The 16,546-nt window shown below is 43.6% G+C and overlaps 1 protein-coding gene and 1 long non-coding RNA gene across 11 annotated transcripts in view; one reads left to right on the top strand and one right to left on the bottom strand.

Moving 5' to 3' along the window:
• The window catches only part of LOC310904415 (glypican-5-like), a 441,629-nt gene that overhangs the window by 384,071 nt on the left and 41,012 nt on the right, over positions 1 to 16,546 (top strand). The window lies entirely within an intron of this gene.
• LOC310904439 overlaps positions 1 to 16,546 on the bottom strand; it is a 22,625-nt gene extending 6,079 nt beyond the window's left edge. Inside the window, exon 1 of one of the 2 annotated variants that reach the window (XR_014588338.1) lies at positions 114 to 16,546. This is a non-coding gene — a long non-coding RNA (uncharacterized lncRNA). The remainder of the gene's footprint in view (positions 1 to 113) is intronic. The other variant, XR_014588339.1, reaches the window with a different exon arrangement.

Here is a 16,546-nt window from a genome sequence, read left to right as displayed (position 1 = left end):
CTGCGTGGTTTTGAAAAAAAAGAAAACAAAAAACAAAAAACAGCACAGAGAAGATATCAGCTAATAAGACCAAGCATGAGTGGGAAGACAGCAAGTGCTCTGTGTATAAATACCTGCTGCCCAGAAAAAGAGCGGGGCAAAGCATGCTGCTCTGCAGGGCTTTCTCATTAGGAAAGACTTCCCGTGGAGGGGAAGGCTGCCTTCCTCCTTACTTGAGGAAGAAAGCTGTCGTCTCGCAGCACATCAGCACCTTCCAGGATCTGCACAGCAGATGTGTCCCAGACCTGTCCTCACCAGACCGCTCCAAATCTCACTTTGCCGCCAGCAGAGACCTTCGTTGGGCTGTCCACCACTTCACCAGCAGTTATATTTGTGTTCCTTGTTTCAAAATACGCTGCTGTGAGTGGCAGTCATTGCCTAGGCCTCCCCCCTACAAGACATAGAGAGGCTCAAGAGTGCTTCTGCGTCCCGTTCCTGCGCAACCTTGGGTGCTGAGAACCAACCCGAGCCGTGTTGTGCAGTGAGGTGCATGCAACAGCATTGTCCTAACTTTTATGGCTTCTTATTCATGGGTTTTAACAAATAGCATGTCAGCAAACAGGTGTGTAACTCACCTGTCATACCGTATTTATCCTGGATTGGAGGCTGTTTTGCACGAAAGCTGTGTGAAGTGAAGCCTGTGAGAGGCTGCATGTGGCTGCGTGAAGCCAGAGGTTCCCAGGGCAGGGCAGTGCTCTTGGTTGTCAGACTGCGGCGTGAGGTGCCAGAAGCGTCCTGGTGAGAGTGATAGTAAGGTGCGTGTGAAAGGCCCCAGTCACATCTGCTTTTTCTTTTCCTGACAGTATGTTCCTGCTGTGTTTTCTCGTGATGTAGCAGGGAGCCACCTTGGCTTTTACAGGGTCCCAACCTGTGGGATGGTTTTTCTTTACATGTACGTTTGGTGATTTGTAGAGAGAATGAAGATTTCATTAATCACGGAAATGTTTGTACAAGATGAGAGGCTATTTTAGTCTGTGTGTCCGTGTCTGACAGATGAGGCTGAACTTCCCGGAATGCTTCCCTAAATGCTGGGATAGTCACAAGAGGAGCCTGCAGTCGTTGGGCTGGTGGTTGGAGCTGAGCTCTGCGGTGGGTGTCACAGCACCTCTCAGCCAGAGTACATCCACTTCAGCAAGGCAGCAGGGAGTTCTGATGCATCTGCAGGCAGTCTGTTAGATATGGGCAGTTAGTGCTGACTTGGTAGCCTTACCAGTAACAGATTATTATGCACAGATATACACTAGCCCATCCATCTGTTAATTATCTTCCCTGCTCCCTGATCCACTTAAAAGGTGGAATATTTTTCTCAGCCGTACATGTCATGTATTTATGCTGGAAGCGAATGGGTGATACAGATTCAGAGCTTACTTTGTTTAGAAGAAAAGAATGGTTTTCTTTTGTCTTAAGTGTGTTTTCATTTTAATGTAACATAGGTTGAATTGTGAATAGGTTTTCAGAAAGCAAAAACAAGGCTCTGTCTGGAGTCTGCAGGCTTTGGCTGGAAAATGCAAATCTCTTTCTTTGTTCCTGAGCAAGAATAAAATGCCAGGGTTATATGGAATCAGTTACAAAGTTGTCCCAGTTGGTTGTTGCAGGGCAATTAGCCCGTTATCTGGAGGCCAGATCTTCTCATGAGCACAAGCATTTGAATTCGCAGCTTCGCTCGGAAGGTGCCATCCCAGTTGTGTGTGCTGTTCACTGACTCTTGACTTGCAGGAGTAATGAGTGATAAAAATTATTTCAGTAATGACTTGGGTGTGATGGGGAGGGAACGGAAAAGTACTAAAACCCATTTTTGCCCAGTGTGGAATTTAATTGTAGTCCCGGGTACCACCCTAACATAAAGGGAGGAAGAAGAGGAGCAGGAGCTAGTTGGGACAGGTAGCCAGGGAAGAGAGGCACTTGGGATCATTTAGCACAGCTGAATCCCTGTTTGATAAAAAGAAGGGCAATTTGTTAAAATACTCATGCTGCAGGAGTCATTATCCCTTTGGTAATCTGGGTGTCAGGCTGCCTGGGGCCTGGTGGGGTGAAAAGGAATACAGAAGCCCCACACTTACCTGGAACAAGCCACGCGTGGCATGCAGGGCTGGAGCAGAGCGGTGCAGCTGCCCCACACTTTCCAGCCTTGCAAGGACATGCAGTCCAGCGGTCCTGCTGGCACTGCTTGTTGTGCTGGCATCTGGTTTTGGGGGGGGTATAGTGGGCAGTATGGATCTTCTCTTCCACACTGAAGGTCTTTATGTTGCAGTGAAGAAACAAATGAGAAGAAAAACTTAAAAAATAGGATAGAACTTGTGAATCTCTGTGTAACTTTAAATGCACCCCAATCAAAAGTGCCTCTGGGTACGCTGAGCTATGAAGAATAGCATTAAAAGGAAAAGTAAGCTAGACCATGGCTTGTAAAGAAAGTTCAGCAGTAGCACAGACCCTTTGTAATTTCAGATATGAAGTCTCTCCTGGGAGAACAGTAACTAAGGATCCCAAAAGATACAGCATGACTTTCAAAGACTATGTTTAAAAAAAAAAATCATAAAGGAGAAAAAAACACAAAACCAAACCAAGCTGTATGCCTCATCCTTTCTTTGTAACCCAGAGGTGATTAGAGACTTCCTGTGAAGTAGCAAACCGTTATACGCAGATGGTAGAAACATTTGAGGTTTCTCTAAAAAAAAAAAAAAAAAAAAGCTAGTAAGGACAAATCTGCCAGAGAGGTAAATGTAAAGAAAAAATTAAAGAAAACCTGTAATCATTCCCTAGAAATGAGATCCCTGCTGTAACAATTAATTCATAAAGCTGCCAAAGACTTTCAGGCCTGTGGGAGTCAGCCTGGCATACATGATTAATGCTAACTGCAGGTGTGTGGCTGCATTTCCGAATAACCAGCCATAGGGGAGGCATCAGAAATTACTTAACCCTGCCCAAGTGGGCTTTGTCAAGAGACCCCCTACGAACAGATAACAAGAGGAAAATTGTAATTTTACAGCAATTCAACAGGTAATGTCAAACGCCTCTTGGGGTGCTTTCTGCTTCAGCAGAGGAAAGGCATTAGATATGATGGAAGGGCACTCTCCATGTCACAGATCTGAAGGGATTCAAAGTCGCTCAGTGTGGCTTCTTAGTTGTCATGGGCAGCTTCAACTGGGCAACAATACAGAGAAGAGTGCATCGTCTGTCCATGTTTTCGCTTTGCAATCCTCACTTGAAGATCCACTAGCAGGGGGTGAGGCGGTGGCTCGGCAAGCTGTGTTCGAGGCCCCCACTGGCTCAGCGGGGTGTGCATGGCTCAGCCCCACAGCTCAGCGCTTCACAAGGGGAAAGGGAAGGGCAGGAAGGCAGAGGACCTCGAGCCATGATTATCCTCTCTTTGGGAGGGAAACACCAGGTCAGTTTAGTGAGGGGAAAAGGCACTGTTCTGAGGTAGCTGTGGCATAGCTAGACTAAGGGTAGTTTAATTGCTACTTCTTTTTCTTATGACTTTTATGAAGAGATGTATCTATGCTGTCTCTTTTTGATACTTGTGCATTTTTTACCTTTATGGGGCATATTTGTTTTTCAAGAGAAATGGATGAAACAAGGCACTTTTCCTTTTGTATGTCAAATCAATAGACTGGTTTCTAAGAAGCTGAGCAAGTTCCCCTGCTCCCCAGCCCATCTAAGGGGGAAATAACAGTATCAGATGGACATCATTTGGTGAAGTATCTCACAGCACCACATGCACATCCCCTCTTGGCCCTTCTCATCAAGCAGAAAACACATGGCCTCTTGCTTTTTTAGGCAGGAGGCTGCATGGAACTTTTGAGCCAAATTGTAGGGAATGGACCACTATAGGGGTTGGCAGGCACTTCATCATGTTTCTGAAAAGCAGGAGCAATTCAGTTTATTCTGTTCATTTCAATGTCATGACGCACCTTGACAGTCAAGAGGATCTCTTTGAGAGAGGAGAGCAAGGAAGGAGTGCTTGTTGCCCTGCTGGTCTGGCTGGGAAGCCTGGCATGAGGTTTTAATTTATTATATTAAATTATAACTGTGAGAGAGGCCAGAAAAGTTTGAGTAGTATGGCCAGAGCTTGGAAAGAGCAGCGACATCACAAAATCGTGTGAAAAATTTGCTAAGAATGAAGAAGTGCAAGGCCAGAAGGAATGCTAGGATTTCCAGGTGCTTCAGCTCAGAGTTTGGATTTTGGTGTAAAAGGTTCCCCTGCATCACCACAGACACCTGCGGGTTGTGTAGTTCCTGTGGGGAATCTTTTTAAAGATGTGGGATGTTCCTGGATCCCCTGTGGAGGGAGAAGCAGTGGACCAAAGGTAGGCCTTTGAAGGGGAAAGGCAAGGCCCCACAGGCCTGTGACATGTGGAAGGAGGTGTGACAGGCCTCGATGCCTTTCTTTGCATGATGAGCTGCTTCAATTGAGATCTGTTTTCTTTGATGTATGCGCTAAGTAATCTAAGAAGTGGTCTGAGATTCCAAAGGTTTTTACAGATCTGGTTTTATTTTGGTATAAAATGAGATTATGCATAATTTTGCATTTAATACATATTTTAAGTGTACTGTGATAATGGATCGCAGTCCTTTTCAGTCAGTCTAACCTGAAGAGCACAGAGAGTTTATAATAAAAAGAAATTAGAGAAACGTGGGGTTTTGGTAGTTTTTTTGTAAAGTATCAGCAAGGTAAAGAGGCTGTCTTGTGCTGAACTTCTTTCTGTGTGCCCCTGAATTCGTGACTGCTGAAACAATCCTGCTAGCCAGCAGATTAGATTAGAATTGTAAAAATGAAATAAAATGTCAGCTAGGTGAACGATCTGCTACCACGGGTGTTGAAAAACAATCCTGAGGAGAAATGGTCTAGGCCCCAAGTAACAAAATTACAATGACAGATGATAGTTTAATGAGGTGATCCATAGGAGAGTTCTTGGTAGGTTTGCAGTCCTGATGCTTCTAACAGCACTGGCTGGCATGTTCGGTGGGAGGCAGCGGAGGGGATTTGAAATGAGATTTCTGTCTGACGACTGTCAGTTTTGCAGGAGGGCTGCACAGTTTGCTTTCTGTACACACTGTGTAAAGCTGTGTTGTCTCTGTGTGTTAGGCAGTTTCTTCACATTATATAGCCATACTAGCTTTCAAATGTATATTTTATTTTAAAGGGTTGTAAAACAACAAGCTTTATCTCTACTTTATATTCAGATTTTTAATCCAAACCAATTCTGTAAGCACTGAGGACTTTCAGATCTGATTCTCAGTGTCTGAAAGTTGGCAGATTGACAGCTACAGGTTGATTAAAGAAACCTGGTGAAATTGAAGGAAGAGATGCACTCACTACGTGCTGAGAAGTAGTGAGTTCCCACATAAGCAAACCTTTCCACTGAACTATGTGATCGTGCATTGAAGAGGAAATGCAGAGCTGTAGGCCTGCAGGCAGACAGGAGTGGTTTTCTCTACCGATTGAGGTATTCGGGTTTTGAGCACCGATGTATTGACTAGAGACGATGAGGAACCAATAGACAGCAGCAAGCATTAGGTATCTGATATCTAGGCCAATTAGTATGATGAGGTTGGAGGTGAAAGGTGCCCTGGTGTCAGTGTGCAGTTAACGCTCTGCCAAGTGTTTCCTGTTTTGCATAAGGGCGTTCATAGAGCACAGGTGACAGGGCAAAAGGGAGAAACTTTGTCTCACAAAGCAACCCTGATCCCATAATGATACTTTCTTTGGGAAAAAGCCAAGCTTTTAAAAATAAACAAAACAAAGCTGTTTAGTTGGAATGTCATGTATTGTCTGTCTTTATAAAGCAGCGTTGGTTCTGATCCAAGCCGGTTTACCAGAGCAGTATGGAGGGACATGCTGGGAGGCAGCTCTAGGAGGTCCATCTGCTTGCATTAGGCTAGCACAGCAGCTGCACTTGCAGCATATCAGGCAATAAATCTCATGCTTAAGAGCCAGTTCAGTTCCAGAAGCACGTTGTTTCCCATCAGAATGCAAACCGAGAAAGGACAGGTTGCAGGAGAAGCAGCTCTACTGCTCATAAATTCAACCTAAGAGTGGTTTGGGGTTTGTAGTTGCTTTCTGTCCAGTCAAGGGAAGATGGGAATAAGTTAGAGACGTCACAGGAAGTCTGTAACTCATGCTAGAATATGACTTCACTGCTGAGCTTTGTTTTTACAGTAGAATTTATTTGGATTGTCCTGTTGCCTCTCGTGATCTGAACTTAGTAGACATAAGTATACAACCTTGAACATAAAGGCAAATGTTGCAGCCAGTGAAAAGCCTCTCTATTAGATGGCAGAATAATTATTACCGATTTTCATGAGCTATATTGATTTGAGTGTAGAATTTATTAGTTGGTATCTATAACACACTGTAGTATTAAAATTCATCAATACAGGTCTCATAAATGCCAATATATAACAGCAGGTGCTGCTGTAATTTAGTGAATCATTATAATTCCTATTTAGTAAATCAGTTGCCATCACTGTTAATGTTTAATTTGTGAGTTAGTGCATCACCCAGCAGTATAAGAGAAATGAGGCTGTAAACACATTTGCAGTAAATATGATATAAATACTGTGACTCCTGCTATTCAGTACATCCCATATGTTAGCTGTTGATAAGTATGATTTTTCTATAAATACAACATTGTACCTTGACCTTTGGAAGGAAGAGAAGTAAAATTGAGAAATTTACTGTGATAAATATCTTCTAAAGTAAAAAGTGAAAAGGATCTGAATTTAGGAGTGGGCAAGGGGAAGGTTTATTAAAGATATGTAGTTGCTTCTCTTAACATGGTTTAGCACCAAGATGAGTTCTTAGGACTTGACGCAGGTTAAACAGGACATTCTGGTCACGAACATGTATTTGTTAAGGAGGGAGATTTCTCCTGACCTGAGCAAAAATGTCAAGTCTTGATTTAGGTGAGTTTGGATAGGATTTCAAAAGCTCCCAACCTCATGAGAGTGTTGTCATCCAGAGGTAAATTTGTAAACCCTATGGAGATACCGGGCCTCGCTTGCATCTGCTGAGCTTGGGTGACATGGCAGCATACCTACAGCACCACTGGCTTCATATGCCTCTCCGCAAGACTCTTGGCTGATTCGTGAAGCCCGTTGTGTGATGAGATGATTGCTGCTGCCCGTGCTAGCTACCTCCTAAATTGTGGAGGGATTTTTGTGTGCCCTGGTTCAGGGAGGTGGTGGTGCTCAAATTACTGGCCAAGTTCTGTCCCAGGACAAGTTGTGCCACCTCACACAGCAGCTGTGGCCTTTCTCTGTGCTGTGGCCTGACAAGCAGCAGCCAGGTGACAGACAGGCATCATCTACCTGACGGCGCAGTCTGGCTTTCCACATGTCCCCCACGCACAGATGGCGTCCCCGTGGCAGCGCAGAGGCTGTGTCCTAGGGGCTGTCAGGAAGGAGTACTGCACGGAGAGACCTCAGTCCAAGGAAGAAAACTGTACTGTAGTTGCTGTTACCTAAACTATCTCCCCCAGCACTCAAGAGAAATCTGTCCAGTGTTTGCTCTTCTTCTTCCAAGTGCAACAAATGGCATGCAAAATAGTCCTGAGGATTAAGATTTTTTCCCTGGTTATTTACAGATAATATTAATTTAATCTAAAGGAGCTTGCTCATGATCTTCTTGCTACTGTGTTTTTTTTATGCAAGAGAAACCACGTATTTGCTAAAATACCTGGCTCCTGAGCACATCATCTTTGCAGCTCTCTTTGATTACAACCAGAGGTGAAAGATGCTTCGGCCTTGCTGTTCTTAATGTCATGCCACACAGGGTATTATCAGCTTCTCTTAGTCTGAATGTTTACTAATGATATACAGCTCTTTTCTGATAAGCCTTCCATTTGTGTTGACAACATCCTGTTGTCTGTATAATTCATCCTTTTCTCCAGCTCATAAACTGTTATGCAGAGAACGCTATGTCAGTAATGAGCCCTGCACCAAGCTGGTGCATGTGTTCTCCCATTTGGCCTTAAAGCTCCATATTAAAATGAGTTTTGCTTTTCTATTCAGGATGATGGGCTCTCTACATATTCCTGGTAATACCAAAAATGTCAGACTGGCATCCTGTCTGTGATGAGTGGGAATGACACTGGGCTCGTTTCACAGAAATCCGCTTGCCTTTCCTTCCTCTCTGAGTCCCTCACAGCTTGTTCTCCCAGATAACTACCAGAACAAAAGTTAATAAAACACTACTGTAATTTGGCAAGTGAGCTATTTGCAGTGCTTAATATCACAGAATTTTACCAAAATACAGCAGTACTAGACTGAAATTAAATACACCTTCACCAGGTTTAGATTTTATCATTGAAGAGTTCCAGAAATGCTAAATTGTTATATTCTGATTGATTCAGCTCACTCCCTTTCTAGTATCTTTTGGTTATGTCAGCCTGCTGATGCAGCAGCATCAAACTCAGCTGGGACGGGGGGGAAGCTCCCTTTCCCTTTGCATCTTATTCTGCCCTCAAGGCAAAATTCACAACATACAATATGGAAATGCTAGATCCAGTGACACATTTTATACCACTATCCAATCTGGATACAATTTTAATATAAGCGTCAGATTAGCAAGTGTCTTATCTCCTTAAAATATCTCCTTAGCTTTTAAAATGTAGTTCAAGTATGTACTATATTTTTCTTTCCATCTTCTGCCACCCTCACCAGCCTGGCAGCGTTTCCTTGGCCCTTTGGTGGTTGAATTTTCTCTCACTGATACAAAATTACAGCCCAGCTTGTTTTCTTCTAATCCATGGGAGGCAGGAAGAAACATCACATATCATGACTAAGTGACATTTAGCACATCGAGTATAATCAGTTTCAGCTCTTCTTGAGCAGGCACTGGTAGATTTGAGAAGTCAACACAGTAGGAAGTGTCTTACCCACAACAGCCTGCCTACTCAGAAGCAGCTTGTTGGACTTTATTTAATCTATATCTCCTTTAAAGTGACAGTGTTAGTAAATGGGGCGCTCGTTTGCATCTCCCTTTCTGGAAAGTCTCTTACTGGTTCTGCTCTGTGGCACTGCAGATCTGGGTAACGGGGGCTGCAGGGATAATGTTACTACCAGCAACTCACAGATCTCCAAGGAAATACCGTGGGCTGTGCTTTCAGGAGACCCTTAGCAATTCCCGCTGCACCCTGGAGGCACCAGTCGATACCTAGCTCTTTCTGGTGTCATCTGCACATGATGCTGGCAGCAGCTCTTAAGCAGGTGTTCATTAAGAAAACACAAGCTTTCCCTGCTTAGATCTCCATTCACGAAGCATTTTGTGGTCTGCATAATTCCATGTTCTTAACATTTTCCAGGACAGCAAATGAGATCATATAACGAGTGGAATGGGCATGTATAAATTCACCCAGGAGACCTGGCTATCAGCTAAGCCTAGCTCACGTGATGGAGCTGTGTGTAAGATTTATTGTTGACAGCATGCTTACCTTAGCATGGCCCTTTTCAGAAATGAAATGAACAACAAAATGGAATGAAGCTCTTTTAATGGAGGTACAGCATGGGGAAGTGCAAGATATCAGTTGAAGGGGTTGGATCAGGATGAGTTTGAGAGGTAGTTTATGGAAGCAAAGGAAGGTAATGGGATCAGAATATCAAGACATCTTCAAGCTGCATTTTGAATTGCAGAGGGGTACAAGAATATGCTTCCATGTACATGATAAAGGTTTGCTGGTGGCAGTAACATGAAAGAGCAGAAGGCACAGGAGAAGGTAGAAGCAACTGAGGGGCAGAAGAGAAGTGTCTCCTTCAGCAGACATCACTGTAGCCGTTACAATGTGTGTGTTACAATGTACATTACAAGGCGTGCAATAATACAATTCATTGTGCATATATTGCTTTCTGTGACTGTTCCTTTGGTAATGGTATTGGCTGTGTATCTGTGGGTTTGTATGCTTAAAGCTAGAGTAAAAACAAGCTTTAGAAGTCAGGCATAAACTGCTTTATTTGGACTCCCCCTTCAAGTTGCTGCACTGTTTCTAGCTTTGTTTGAGGTAGTGAACTGAAGTCAATTTAAAATGCTGATTAGGATGATCAGTGATTAACACATTTAACCTTAATTTTATGGATAATGTTAGCTCTCACAAGTCAATGAGAACACCCTTGCTGTGGAACAGAAGTGTGAAGACCACTACTTACTTTCCAGTAATTTGTGGAGCTCAAAACCTGAATACACTATCAGGTCACATTGGGAGTCCTTCTAGAAATCGCAGGCAAGAACGAGCATACAGCTGCTCCCCGACTGAGCCAAGTCATTTGTGTTTCACTGAAGTGTGTCTAGAAGGAAAGGTTAAGTACGTGACGAGGAACCGTTAAGAGATGGGGAATATACCACTTCTCTGGACATTCAGTCCTAGGGCTTGTTTATATTCACTTTGAACTCTTTCACCTAGCTTTCTATCTGAATTCTCTGTCTTCAGTTTTTCACCATCAGGATCAAGTTTCCAAGAAAGCTGAGGAGTTTCTTTTTTTAAAAAAAAAAAAAAACAGAAAAAAAGAAAAAAAAGACGAGAGGGAGAGAGAAAGCTTCTCCAAATTTTCAATATTGATGTAAAAAAATTACTGCCAGCAGTAATGTACTGAGTTCCACTGTCAGACTAACAACAGCACAGAATAAAATCAGTGCCACCCTCACTGGTTCCATTTCCATGCTCCTGGATTGCCTTAGCCTAGCCACCTCAGTGCCATAGCTTCTGCTCAGGCTGAACCTGTCTGGCCAGTGGCTGCCAAACTCTTCCAAGAACTACTTTCTGGGCCTTCATCAGTCATGTTTTGATGTATAACATCACGTTTGATTCCATTAAAATACAGTTTATTTAAATGCAATGGGGACCTGACTTCCTCAGTATAACCACCCTTTCTTCTTCATTTACCTATGTCATGCGCAGGTCGTGGTCGCAGCAAGAATTGATTTGCATCTGTATCATGGATGAAAAGTGTTGAAAAATACAGGGAGACCAGTAACAATTCATTAGGAAAAATCATTAAAAACATCTGATTCTCCCTTCAGCAAGTTAACACTTTAATTTTTTCAGTTGTCTTGTTATTAATCTGTTTTTAACCAGAGTATTCTGCTACACTGAATTAAACACCATATGAAAATGCATCACAATAATGAAATGGTCATTATCAATCAAATGGGGTCTTGTTACGGACTGATATCAGGGGATTTCCTTTGCTTTTTTTTTTTGACAACACCTACTTTCTATAAAAGCATTAGCTGATGCTGATTTTACTCATCTACTTTAAAATGTGATCAGCTGCTTTGCTTGCAATTTTGCAGGTTCTTTGCAGCATAAGAGTAACACTTGTCCTGATAATCTAATTCAGTTTCTAAGAGATGACACTGTGATGTGCTGATAAGAAAGATATGCTACTTAGAATATTATTGTCAAAGCAAGTCTTTATTTTCCTGTGAAAATATGAATCTTACCTGCTGTTACCACAGGAAGTGAGAGATCCCTTACTGAAACTCAGTGTACACTTCGGTTTTTCTCCCATTTTTGGTTTCTTCTTCCATTGCTCTATTATTATATCAATAGCATGTCTTACTCTGCACCGTGTTTTTTGTAAATGTGTTGCATATGAAAGTAGAAACAAAGTACAACAACAGTGAAAGACAATCCATGAATCATATTTTAAGCAGTTAAATATTGTCATATATGTTTTAGGTATTTTATCATACCTGTTACTAAACTGGGGTTAGCTGCTTTTCTCTTTCTGCCTCCGTTTTATACTGTCTGCACAGGCCAGGTGAGGTGTGTAGTTCTGCTATTCTTGGACCCCTACCTCTGGTGAATGTTTCCTTTCTCTCAGGTGTGCCATCCTGCTGAAATAACTGAATTTTGAGAATCTCCACTCTAACAGGACAATATAGTGACCAGGGAGGTTTTCAAGATCAGAGCTGTTTGTTTTCTTAACAGGAGCGAGAGATGCAGAGTAAAAGGATTTTGAAGAGGCAGCCTACCTCCTCGTTCCTGCCCCATTCCTCCCCTCCTGTTATTTCAGCATAATTCTGCGTGTGTGCATATGATGAAGTTTGAACTGATCTGGAGTGAAAGCTGCTCATTTCTTGGGTCTCCAGTCCTGTTTCTTGTGACAGCTCGGGGGGGTTGTGCAGTGCTGCCAATTACAGTATAAAATAAGGATGTAGATACAGTTTCAATATGTATTTTTCAATGGACCTTCTGAAAACAGGCTCTGAAGCATATTTTCCTCCACTGACTAATCAATGGATGTTTCTTGGGCTTACAGTTGGCATTATTTCCAGTCCTAGCTTTAAGTGGTCAAGGATCACTAACCTTTGGGTCATGCTGTGTGGCTCAGCTGTATACCCAAGTGGCTAAAAAAGCTGCAACCCAATCAATGTGGCTTCAGTGGCACTGACAGTAGGAGTTATGGTTATTACATTGATTTGGGATTGCTTTTTTCCTAAAATGTTAACCACTGCTAGTTTCGTATTTCCTTGATGGGCTGTTTGTCTGTATTGCCAGGAGAAGGGTGTGTAAAATAACTCGTTACTTCTTTGTTAGTGCTGCGGCACTGGTAGCGACGTCGATGGGATGGAGGTAATGCAACTCTCACTGCTCATGGGCGTCAGCTCCATCCCAGCTCACAGCATCACATCTGACATTTTGGCCAGGGTCTGGTGAGAATTACCTTCCTTGGGAAAGAGGCATTTATCCTTTATTTCTGTCACAGGTGCAGAGTCAAGCAAAGTTATATTGATGTTTTAAAGCTTAACTGTAGTGCGTGTACAGGGCTCAAGAAGTCAAAAAACAAGTAGCTCTGTCTTTAGAGTTTGATCCATCTGCTTTTCCATAAGGAGGGTGTTCAGTCAATGGGATTTCCATGTGGAAGCTCCTCAAAACATTGCCAAGAGAGTTATTAATACATAGTCACATGTGAAATCCTCCATTTTTCATTTTGAGCCATTAAGGATACATTCTTGCTGCTTGTTTTAGGAAAGCAGCTCTCCCTACACATCACGGGCAGACAGTGAATGGCAGGAGAATCTCTGTTCTCAAAAGGTACTTCAGAGTACCTAAATTCAGTCCTGGCTCTCAATCACCTTCTGTGGGTACCTTTAGAGCTGTACAAGACGCCTAGGAAAACTAACCTCTTAGTGTGTCTCTAACTCCACAGGACTGTAAATATTTCATGGTGCAAGCATCTCTTTTCTGAAGATGACATCTGCTGAAATCATTTAAACTGCTACTTAATAAGTAATGTTTTGTAAAATACGGCTTCTGGTGTTCATAGAATGAGGTCCCAAATTTGAGTGAGGAACTCTAGAGATAGTTCATGGCAGTTAGTTAACAGGACGGGCTACCTTAGCAGAGCAGGTCATTTTCCAGTTTCTCCTTCTATTAGTAGGTTAAGGAAGGAGGGTATATGCAAACTAGAAAGAAATCCTTTGTAAAAACTCATAAGTGTAAATTAAAATATTCTTTGCCTCTAGGCATAAGTGGGACTAATTTGAAAAGGAGAAGGGGGAACCGCTAATTTAAAAAAAAAAATTGGTGTTTGATCGCCTATTAAATATTTTGTCACTTTTATTAGAGAAGCAGCTGGTAATTTTTCAAGTAGAAATCTGTCACTTTGCAGAGAAAAACAGATTTGACTGTGAAGTGGTACGTTCAGAAGAAATGTGATAGGAGCAATCATGGTGGGAGCTATGTCCAGTGGTGAAACTTGATCCTCAGTCTAGCACCATTAAAAGTATTTTATTTTTCATACATGTATATGTGATTATTTTGTGTGGTTCTGTTTAAAAGCTTTGTTTGTATTTCCAAATGGGGTAGAGCGTAATTAAGTGCAGAAGGATGGAAATGACCTCTGATTGCACCTTATCCCGTTGCTTTATATTCTTTCACAGCAGCAAGTAACCTGTTAATGTGGAGTATTTCACACCTCATTGCTGGCCATATTAAAAGTTTTTATACTCTCTAATTCTTCAGTAAATACTAACGTACGGTATTCACTATTATCTGTCTATTTCATTTACTTTACCCATTTTTCTCTTTGTAATTAATTTGCTTCCCTTTATCCTATGGTGATTCTAAACAAAGCCAAATACAGCTGTTTTAATGATCTGTTTTTATTAGTCCTGCAGGCAAACTGCACTGCAGCGAGATGTCATTTGAGCCCAGTATTATTATACCTCTGCAGAAATGATTAACTTAACCTTTTTGCACATTGCAAGAATTAAAAACGTAATAAATCAGCAGAGGTTTATTATACTAAGTGATGTATGCAACCTATTAGCCCTTTTGTTTGTTTTACTTGTACAGTACTTGTCAAGATTTCTTAAAAATCATTATTTATGGTCCTGATCCAAAGGCTACCAGAGCTGATTTTTGAGTCACTGTGTTAGTTTTGTAGCTGACTGATCTCAGCTGTTCCCATGTGAGACTCATGATAAAGAGAGGAAAATAGGAAACTAGACCCACAACTCCCAGGCTTTGGTGAGGCCAAGATCTCAGCAAATAAGTTTTGATTTTCTTAATAATGACAGAGGGTTGTTGTTGTTGTCATCGTTGCTTTTAAATAAGCAAATATAAAAGCCCCAATACACATGTAATGTAGCACACATTAGGGTCCACTGGTTTCTCACATCTCTGCTGTGAAGCATGCTGTGGGCAAAAGCATGCGGACTAACAGCTGTGTTGTCACTGCTGTCCCTGCAGAACGCAGGAACTGCTGTCACGGATCAGGGCAGAGAAAAAACAAGTGAAAAAGTGGTCCCTGCCCCCAAACCAGGTTTTGTCAGCTGTAGTAATTCAGTTCTGCAAATAGCATTGCCAGTGCGAGAGGCAGAGGAGGTGGGCTTGTACGTGGCACTGAGGCCTGGCTGCGATGTGAAGCCTCGCTCTGTTCCCGAGGCATTTGGGGCCCAGCTGTGCTCCGAGGCCGCCTCCTGGGCCAGCCCTGCTGTTCTGAAGGAATGGCTTTGGCAAATGTAGACTGGTCATTCAATTAGAAAAATCAGCGGGTAGATTTAATAAACATGTTGCATCTCACATGAATAAATTCTCAGGGAAATGGCTGAAAGACCCAAGGGAGGACTTGGTCCCCATCCCACTGAGCGCAGTGCGGGGCTGGGCAGGGGTTCCCAGCAGGCAGAGCAGCAGGAGTGGTGATGCCGTTCTTGATACTCTTACTATCCCAAGCAGGGCAAACAAAACACTCTAATTGGTTTTCAGTTTCAAAATATTGCACAAACACCAGACGGTGGAAGCGTTTCCGTGCTTCTGAAAGGTCCCAAGCCTGACTGCCAAGCGGGAGGCTGCGCGGCAGCCTGAGCAGCGCAGCCAGCAGGGCCTTGTCTGCTGCCTCACAGGGGCTGGCACAGCCCCTGGCTGGCTGGCAGCAGGTCGGCAGCTCGTCTGCCTAGCTCTGGGGGCTTCGTGGAGGGTTTCTCTGGCATCTTCACATTCTGCTGGCTTGGCTGTTTCTTACAAAGAGCCTTCATTCAACAGAGTTTGAGCCCATCTCATTTGCTTGCTGCTCCCAGGCGCAACAAGTGATGCCCTGTCAGAGGTGAAGGGACTTCTGCAAGGCACAGGGGTTCGGGCCCTGCCTGTCCATGTGTTTGAGAGCTGTGGGTGAAGGTTTGTTTTTGAGAAGGAGGTGCATTAAGGAAGCGGAGTGCTTTCCTGGGCCTGTGGGTAGGCTGGGCTGGAGCAGGGTAGGTGAGGAGGAAAGGGGACGGAAGGGGAAGCCCAGGGCATTCGGAGGGGAAGGTCCTGTACTCTGCTAGCTGCAATCTGGGGAGAGATGTGTAAAAGGGACCTTGGCTTTTGGGAACAAATGACTGGGTCTGGACACTGGGACCCCCCGGGAGGTGGCAGGAGCCCTGGCAGCCACCCCTGGGGTCAGTGCAATTAATGAAGCAGAGTGGAGCTGAAGGGAAGCGCAAGCTTCCTATTCCCTAAGTCATGAGCAGCGTGGGAGCCAGGGGGAACCTGTACCTCTGCTTGTTGGAAGGGACTGGAAGTCACCAAAATGGAGCAAGAACTTCTTGGGACTTCGGAAATCCTGACGAAGGATGAGAAAGCCTTGAAAGGCATCTGCTGTGAGAGGGGCCTGGCTTGCAGTGCCCTGCGGTGAAAGGCTGCCTTGCCCTGCCATGTCCTCACAACATATGGGGGGAACAACTGGAGAGGTGTGCGGCAGCCAGAGATACCCAGCTCCCAGAATACCTGCTATTGCCTTTCCTGGGGAAAAAAATGCAGATTTTTTTTCTTACTCTCCTTCCTCTCTCTTCCTTCGCTGCCTGTAGCACACAGCTAACCCAGGAAAAGATACCAGGAACTGCCTCCCATAGGCCTGAGAGGGCAGTGAGAAACCCAGTGGCTGTGCCCCTCCAGGGGGCAGTTAGAGGAGTCACCAGCTGTGGGGAGTTAGAGGAGATGCAAACCATCAGGGCTGCAGCAGGAGCATGCAGTGAGCCAGGGACCTGCTGGGGCTTGGGCAAGCTGAGCTCAAGAACTGCTGTGCA

Source organism: Anser anser (genome assembly GCF_964211835.1).
Source record: "Anser anser genome assembly, chromosome: 9".
NCBI lineage: Eukaryota > Metazoa > Chordata > Aves > Anseriformes > Anatidae > Anser > Anser anser.
This window is presented reverse-complemented; position numbering and strand designations above follow the sequence as displayed.